This window comes from Crocuta crocuta, unplaced genomic scaffold (genome assembly GCF_008692635.1).
Source record: "Crocuta crocuta isolate KB4526 unplaced genomic scaffold, BGI_CrCroc_1.0 scaffold95, whole genome shotgun sequence".
Taxonomy (NCBI): Eukaryota; Metazoa; Chordata; class Mammalia; order Carnivora; family Hyaenidae; genus Crocuta; species Crocuta crocuta.
The window spans coordinates 14,764,118-14,772,742 of NW_027530971.1; the positions used below are offsets into that span (position 1 = coordinate 14,764,118).

At 47.6% G+C, this 8,625-nt stretch overlaps 1 protein-coding gene and 1 long non-coding RNA gene across 2 annotated transcripts in view; one reads left to right on the plus strand and one right to left on the minus strand.

The window, feature by feature from the left end:
• TTLL11 (tubulin tyrosine ligase like 11) overlaps positions 1 to 8,625 on the minus strand; it is a 233,162-nt gene that overhangs the window by 206,987 nt on the left and 17,550 nt on the right.
• LOC144236210 (uncharacterized) lies at positions 782 to 3,209 on the plus strand. The gene is made up of 3 exons (XR_013336446.1): positions 782 to 1,020; positions 1,200 to 1,348; positions 2,915 to 3,209. It is a non-coding gene; the product is annotated as an uncharacterized LOC144236210 (long non-coding RNA).

An 8,625-nucleotide genomic window follows, 5' to 3' on the forward strand; every position in this document is an offset into this window, starting at 1 on the left:
AATAGAACCAACCCTTACTGGCTTGATAACTCTAGGTGCTGGGTTGTCCATTCCTGATTGGCTCGCTTCCATTGCATGAGGAGTCAGACTGTGGTCATACTGTCCCTCATATAACATAAGTTTTACAGTTTACTTATTTTAGTTAGGTATTTTGATTGTCAAATTATTGAAGGGAACCTGAGGGGGACTAGATGATGGCTGTTACATCTTTAAGAGGAACCTTAAGCCTCAGGGAGTTTGCTGTGGTCAAATGCTCCCAGGACTGTTTTTAAAATACGCGTTTTTTTCCCACCTGGGTACCTCAGGTCCTACCCTTTCCCTCTTTGCCTAGTTTATCCTATCTTTCCCTATCATAATGGTCCTAAATAATAAACCCAAGAGTCATGGTTAGACTAGTGGGGAATGACAAACAGTTAGAAAATTCTTACAAAAATAATTATGAGTGAGGCAGCTCGGGAGAGCTCAGGGAATGAGCTCCTGAGAGCTGAAGAAGACAAAGGAGACCCAACGAAGGAGAGAAAAGAAAGCAATTTCTTGTTTCCAGGCAGAGAAACTGGCGGAGGCAGAGTTCTCAAGACAGAAGGTTGGGTTACATCCCTGAAATAACACAATGTATCAGCAGTCATGTTGGGTTTTCTGAACCCTGTGCTTTCTGGCTCCAGAATTCATGTTCTCTCCACTGCGATACAATGTGACCAGCTGTGCTTCAAATCTACAGAGGATAGTCACAAAGGGGATTAGTCCGCTAATTCCCAGCGAGGATGCTCAGTGTTTCCCAGGCTAGTCGCATCTAAGGATCGCCTCAGGGGAGCTTGTTAACAAATGATAATAATAAAGATTCCCCAGGTCCCACTCCTACTGGGAAATCAAACTTTAACAAATGCTCCAGGTGATTTTTATGATCAGACAAGTCTGGGATAGGTTGGGTTAAGGCTTCAGAAAAACTAAACCCCAGCAGCTAGAAGTGTATTTGACTGCCGCCTCCTGGACACTTTTAAGAACTGGGTGGAGCTCCTTGAAGTAAGTACTTCAGCCTTCCAGGAAGGCTGGAATGCGGATTTAGCAAGGAAGGAAGGAATGAAGGAAGGGAGGGAGGGAGGGAGGAAGGAAGGAAGGAAGGAAGGAAGGGGGAAGGAAACTCTAGAAATCAAGCAACCAGCCAGTCAAATAAAAATGCACCCCCTCCCCCTTTCTTCCAGCTTTCCTGTGGATTTTTACCATCTCTTATTCTGGATTAAGTAATGCCTCCTCAGTATGGATTACATGACTGCTGTCAAAACAAAGCCCATTCCCACACCAGAAGGCTCAGTAACATGCTACTGATTTGGAGTCATCGCTAATTAAGGAGGTGAGTAGAGTAACTGAAGCGGCAAGATAATAAGAAACTATAATCCTTGGCTTTCACCTGGGATAGGTTATGGATTTAGAATCCAAACACTGAGGTTCAAATCCCAGACCTACCACTTACTGGATGAAACACAGGCAAGTTAATGAACCTCTCTGAGCCTCATTTTCCTCAACTGTAAAGATGGGTGATAATACCCCCTCCACAGAGTTATTTCTGAGGAATACGTGAGATCATCGAAGTGGTAGCCTGACCTGACACTATCAGGCCCTTAACAAATGCTTGTTAATAAATAATAAAACAAGAGTGAATTTATAGCTAACAGGAGAACTGTGCTAATATGGAAACAAGTTAATAGTGACTTATTAAATTAATAAAAAAGAGATTTGCAGGCAGAGAGCACTGATTCCAAGGTATGTTCTGAAAAAACAGGCCATTCCCAAGATATGGTGGATTGAATTATAATGTGGTTCTTTGGATATGATGTTTCAAAGTGTGGGCGTGGGAGGGAGCTTTAAAGTGCTAATTTTTGTTCATGGGCAACAGATTTTCTGGGAGCTGGGACGAACTGAATGCAGGTTTCAGAAAAGAAAGCAGGCTTCGAGCTGAAGTGACACCAGCTCAGAAGCTGGAGAATTGGTGGAAGGTGTGTGGGCAGGCAGGGGGAGTCATTAGTCACAAATATGCCCTACCACTTAGAAAGTACTTCTTTGTTTGTTTACATATTTATTTTGAAAGAGAGAGAGTGCAAGCAGGGGAGGGGCAGAGAGAGAGGGATAGAGAGAATCCCAAGCAGGCTCAGTGCTAACAGTATGTAGGGCCCAAACCCATGAACCATGAGATCATGACCTGAGCCCAAATCAAGAGTCCAATGCTTAACTGACTGGGCCACCCGGGCGCCCCAGAAAGTGCTTTAAATGACTTTTCTTTGTTAAGAGACAGAAAATGCAGGAGAAGAACTTTGATAAAGTGGATGGGGAGAACACCAGGGAAGGACACGGAGCCAGAGTCCAGGGTCATAGAGACAGCCATCTTGCCTTAGAGCCAACGGGCAGAGCTGACGATGTAGACTAGACTAGTCACCTGAGAGTTGCTGGATTGATGATTTAAGGACTAAGCATGCCAGACACTGAGCTTGGAGCCATAACAGACCCTCTTTCTCTGCTAAACTCAGGAAGGCCACAGAACCATCAAGAGGCACTGCTAATCATCAGATGTTTATGCAATAGGTAAAACTTATTGAACATTCGGGAAAGTTCTACAGAATCCTCTGAAAATGAACGAGAGAGGCCCAGAGTGGCACAGTCATCCAGACTTGAGTTCAAATCTTGATTCTGTAGGACCTTGGGCAAATCACTTAACTTCTGTGAACCCATGCCTTTCTTTGTCTGGAAATCAGGGATATTTTTCACCTCAGAGGTCTACAAGGATCAAATGAGACAATCTGTGAAAAACACCTGTCACAGACAAAGCGCTCAACAGTGTTTGCTTCTCTGCCCCTCAAAACCAACCAAACAAAAGGACTTTGTTTCTAATTTTTTTTAATTTTTTTTTTTTATTTATTTCTAGGAGAGAGAGAGAGACAGCGTGAGCAGGGGAGGGCCAGAGAGAGAGGGAGTCACAGACTCTGAAACAGGCTCCAGGCTCTGAGCTGGCAGTCAGCACAGAGCCCGACGCGGGGCTCGAACCCACGAACCGTGAGATCATGACCTAAGCGAAAGTCGGACGCTTAACCGACTAAGCCACCCAGGCGCCCCAAAAGGACTTTGTTTCTAATATAGTCAATCCAACTTCTTTGATGAGTAAGGGATTCAGAGTCGGTTGACAACTTGTTTATGTGGGAAAATAAACTCTCAAACTAAAAGCCGATTTGCATTGGTTTATAAATCTGTCAAATATCCCTGCTGGGGAATCTGGAATCCAAGGCATCATGAGAAGAGGAAACAAGGGTCTGTATTCGTAAAGACTTTAAAAATCAAGAAACGATGTATTTTATCTCTCATTTTCTCAATGACAAGCCAAGTCTCTGATTCCTACTCCTTTCTCTCCACGATAGTTACTAGAGTGAAAACATTCCACATTTTAATGAATGTGAGATTTATTTTGTCCTAAACATATTCTCATGCAAGCGCACCAAGCCATATAGATGAGGGTATGGTGGCTGCAGCTTTCTAGAGAGGTGCCACCACCCTGTAGTTTTGACCCAAATGCATGTCACAGGGCACTGGTTAAATAAGGGAAGGGACACCCATGCTATGGGATGTTGTCTGGCCATTAAGAAAAGGACACAGTAAATCAGTTCATGCCAACATGAAATAATAGCTAAGTTATATTGTTAAATTAAGTCAAAGGTGCAGAATACAGCATATGTCGTATATAAAGGCAGGAAGGAAGGAAAAGGGGCTGTTTATACGCGGATATTTGCCCACGCAGATTTCTAGACACGTTCCAAGTGACTGCTTATGGTGGTTGCCTTTGGGGAAGGGAACTAAGAGTGGGATGAGAGACATAGTTTTCAGAGTTTATACATTTACTATGTTGGTTTTTTTTTTTACCACGTACACATTATTAAGTTTTTAGCCAATCAGTAAAATTGAGACACATGGTAACAATAAGGAAACTAATGACTTGAGTGACAACACTCACGGTAATGTTGGATTATGCACCACTGGGGCTTTTCCTACATTCTCTCTCAACCATCCTCTGAATCAGGGGGTTTACTATCCCCATTATTCAGCTGAGGAAACTGAGGCTCAAAGTCTGAACAAGTCCAACCAACTCCTCCAAGTCCATACAGCTAGCAAGGAGCAAAGGCTGGATTTGAACCCAGCTCTGACAGATTCCAAATCCTTTTTCTATACCGCATCGTGGCAGAGACTGCGGGCTGTTCACCGAAATGCATTTCCTCTTCTTTCTGGACACAACACTGGTCTACACTTCCCAGTCTCCCTTGCAGGGACAGAGTCTCTTGGTGACCAAACTTTAGTCAGGCTCCTCTGAACACTCTTCCCAACTAGGCCTCTACCTTTGGCCCTCTGCGTCAGTCTCTGCGTGGCCCAGCCTCAGCCAAGAATCCTGCTGAGATCAGTTTAACAAGAATCCTCCCCTCAATATCTGCTCTCTAGCCTCAGTATCTAATCAAATTCCTCATTCTCCACCTTTGGTATCTGATCTCCCCGACCTGCTTCAGCAAGAATCCTGTCAAACTGGCTTAGCCAGCAGCCCCCTTGCCCCCCAATGTATCTTCTTAGTCACTTCCTAGTTCACCCCTACTCAGCTCCTTGGCTATAAATCCCCACTCGTCCTAGGGGTACACAGAAAGCAGCCTAGGCCCCTTTGCCTCTATGGCGAGGGGTCCTAAATAAACTCTGTTTTCCCCACTACTGTCCAGCTCTGGTTTCCTTTGATGACAGCTAAGTGTGAGGCACCGAGCACCTACTATGAATCAGGCCTAACAATACAGTGGTGACTGAGACAGTCCCTAGCTGTGCAGTGGGGAGACTTCTCAAGCATCTGAGCGCCGGCTCCTCAGGTCAGGTCCCTTCAAAGCAAAAGGAGGATGGCAGGTTTGCATTTGTTTCCCCTACGACAGTCAGGAGAGAACACAGGTCAGGCTGAGGGTGGGCATGGGGGCCGAGGAAGGGCAGGGGGAGGGGGTCACTCTCCCAGGGGAAGGCAGGCGAGAGCCCCCTGCTGGATGACCCTGGAGAAGACCCAGCAGTGTTAGCCCCAGAAAAAGGCATCCGGATTTTCCCGGCAAGAGGCAGGAGGGAAAGAGGAGAGCTAGAGGCTGGACTCGCCCCCTCACTCATGTGTCTCTCTGCCCCTCTGCCGCTGAAGCCGGCGCTGGCACACATTCTCACGTTCTCCCTGGTCACGGTCCCTCCCTTCTGGGACACGGCCTGTAGGCCAAGCACGACAGAACCCCTCCCCCACCACGCACACACAACACAATCTCTGCCCTCAAAGTGCTCAGAGTTTAGTGTCCATAAACAAATCATTATCCCCCATGAGAAGCAACATATCCAGGAGGAACATACCGAGTGCTGAGAGGACACAGGAAGAAGCGGCTGCTTCTGCAGGGAAGCAGGGCTCGTGGCGGAGCTCACAAATGGCTGTGAAGTGGAGCCCCAAGTTCAGCCGGCCGGGAGTGGGGGGAACAAAAGCTATTCTGGCCCAAGAGGTCGGCGGGAGCGAGGGCGGCAGCACCTGCCTAATCTGGGCTATTAGGGTAGAACACAGCCAGTGTAGGAGAGTGGGTTAGCCTGGCAGGGGCGAGTCTAATGGGCTATCAGGGGTAGATCTTAAGGGCCTTAAATGCTTGGCCAGGATGCGAGTAAGGATTCTGAATGCAAGAACAGCCACCCCACGGCCGGTCACCCCACCAGAGGGACCTCAGGGCTTTGGCTCTCGCAGGTGAAGCCGTCTTCCAAGACCTCCTTTTAAATGCGGCACCTGAGGTGGAATCGCAACTAATTCACCATCAGCTTGCTCGTTACTAACCAGCAAGGATCTCAGGCTGGAGTGAAAACTATGGGTGTCAGGACGGGTGTCTCTGTGGGGGACAGAGGAGGGGAGAAGACGGGACAGGGACAGTAGTGAGAGGCAGGGAGAGAGGCGGCCGCAGCCCGCACAGGACAGGAAGGACAGGACGGTCAAAACCAGCACAGGTGGCTGACCTCCACACCCTTCACCCTTTGCACGGAAGCAAATCCCCACTTGCCTTGTGCAGAGGAAAGACTGCACAGGGGAGGCAGCTCAGGGCGGTGAGAGGAGCAGGAAACGTGACGTCAGACCCAGGGTTGAGATTCTGGTTCCGCCCCTAAGTGGCTGGTGTCCGTACAGTCCTCTTGACCGAATGACAGCACCGTCTCTACTTGGCAGCCTTGCCAGTGCGAAAGCTTCTAAGCATTGTCTGGGCCCAGAGCAGACCCTGGATGACAGTTTGTTCCTTTTCTTTTCCCCTCAGGGGGAGGGCCATGCATGTGAACAGCCTCTTTATTCTTTTATTTCCACATGGTCTGAATTTGATTTAACTCTGCATCTTCCTCCTCAACAAGGCTGAAATATATCATTGGTTACTTAATGGCCCTTCAAGCACTGATGCCTTTATTAAATAGCAGCATGATACTCCTGTGATGACAGCGTCCTGGACCCACAGATCTCTCCCCGCTGCTTTGGGGAAGACAGATTTCAGATGCCCCCTGGGCAGTCATCTCCTTCTGCCTGGAAGTAGACTCAGGGAAGGGGGCATCAATGCCTGGAGGACTCCAGGGCTGGAAGCCTAAGTCCCCCCCCACCTTTCTGATCTTCAGAAAGGAAGACAGTCATCCTGGAGAGAGGAGACACCAGTGAGCCAGTTCTCCCCCAGCACTGCACCCACCCCACCGGGGACAGGCGGAGAGTGTGCTTGACTTGGTAGTGACAAAGACCTGGGTTTGACTCCTTTGGCCAGCCCAAAAGAGTTTGACTCAGTTACCTGGTCCGTAAAGGGGAGCTAAGGTATATAGCCTACTTGCCTCAGAGGGTTGCTGGGCAGCTCCATCAAGTGACAGCAGTAATTTCTGCCGTCACTCAGCAAGGAGGACTTGTGATCCTACCCTGCTGGTTTCTCAGTCACAAAGTACCACCTCACGGCTTACTATCCCCCAGCCACCTGCCGCGTGCCGGAAACTGACCGGGGAGCCACTCTCCCTGCCCCCAAGGAGGCTTTCCCTACTTCCAGTTCACCCCCCAGGCTCTCAATACGCCTTACACACCACAGCATAGAGGTGATTCCAATATAGAGGTGATTTCTGTCACGCTTACACACATACACACACACGCACGCATGCACGCACCTGTTTACAACCTCACAGAGGCTCCTGGAGCTCTCAGTTTGCAGTTCAGACCTTTATGCCCTGGCCTCTGCCCACCTCGCAGGTGCCATCATCTGTCACTGTCCCTTCCTCAGATCCTATGTTCCAGCTGCACCCCATACCATGTGCTCCCTGTGCTCCAGCACCGCCCTGCTGCCGTGTTTGCTGAGCCCTGAGTGCTTGTCCAGCCTCTATGTCCAGAACCCTTCTTTTCAGACTCAGCTCAGAGGCCCCGCCCCATTGGAGGCTCCACTGAGCCCTGAATCTGAGTCAGCTGCCCCTGACCCTGACCACTGCTCTTCTTCCACTGAGTTGTAATAACTAGAGAGTGAGCTCCCTGAGGGGAAGGACCCATAGTGGGGTCATTTCTTTGTTTGCCTGGTGCTCAATGGAGTCCACGGTGCCAAATAAGGGCTCAGGAAACGTTTTGAGGAATGAATGAAAAAATTATGTCAGCCACTATCTATGAAAAGCCTGTTCTCTAGTGTGCCAGGCATTGTGCACTGGCGCGTGACAGTAGGAGAGGAGATCAACACAGTCTATCGAAGACAGCAATACCTCACTGATCTGGAATGCAGCTGTCTCACTTATCCAGAAAGTAGTAGGAATCCCCCCAGAAAGAGTAAAGGCTGCTTAACAACCAAAATGTGTCAAAAAAGACTCTGAATCTTATTTACCCAAGTGCCTCTGACACACACAAGCCTTTGCCAAAACCCCAGGCTGACCTCATTTTCCTTCCCTCTGCCTCCACCACACTTTACATACTTCTAACGGAACTCAGCGTTTCCCATGGAGCTCATCAGCTACGTCTGCTTCCCACACACTGGGGCCTCCAAGGCCACCACGGATGGCTTTGTTTAGGTCATGTACAAGGCTGCCACGGTGCTGGTCACACCAGGCATCTTTCATATTTTGAACACTTTCCATCTATTTACAATTTGTATGTTTATATTTTTAAATTCTATTACAAATGGATTATTCATAAAATATTAGTTCTTATATAATATTTACATATTATCATAGTAAAAGTACTTGCTGATTTAAACTGGAAATTTAAAAATATTCTGGCTCAGGGGCGCCTGGGTGGCTCAGTCAGTTAAGCATCTGACTCTTGCCCTCGGCTCAGGTCATGATCGCATGGTCATGAGATGGAGCCCCGTGTCGGGCTCCATGCTGAGCACAGAGCTTCTCTCTGTCTCTCTCTTTCTCTCTCTCTCTCTCTCTCAAAAATAAATAAATAAACATTTTTTTAAAATTCTGGTTCAGAAAAAAAACTCAGATGATTTTCTTTATATATAAATTTTATATTTTTATATATAATAAAGTATTATATATAAATTTTATATTTATGACAAGAATTTTCTAGCATATGCTATTCAAGTGTCTTGTTTTAACAAGAAAGTATGTACTGTGCCCCTTTGA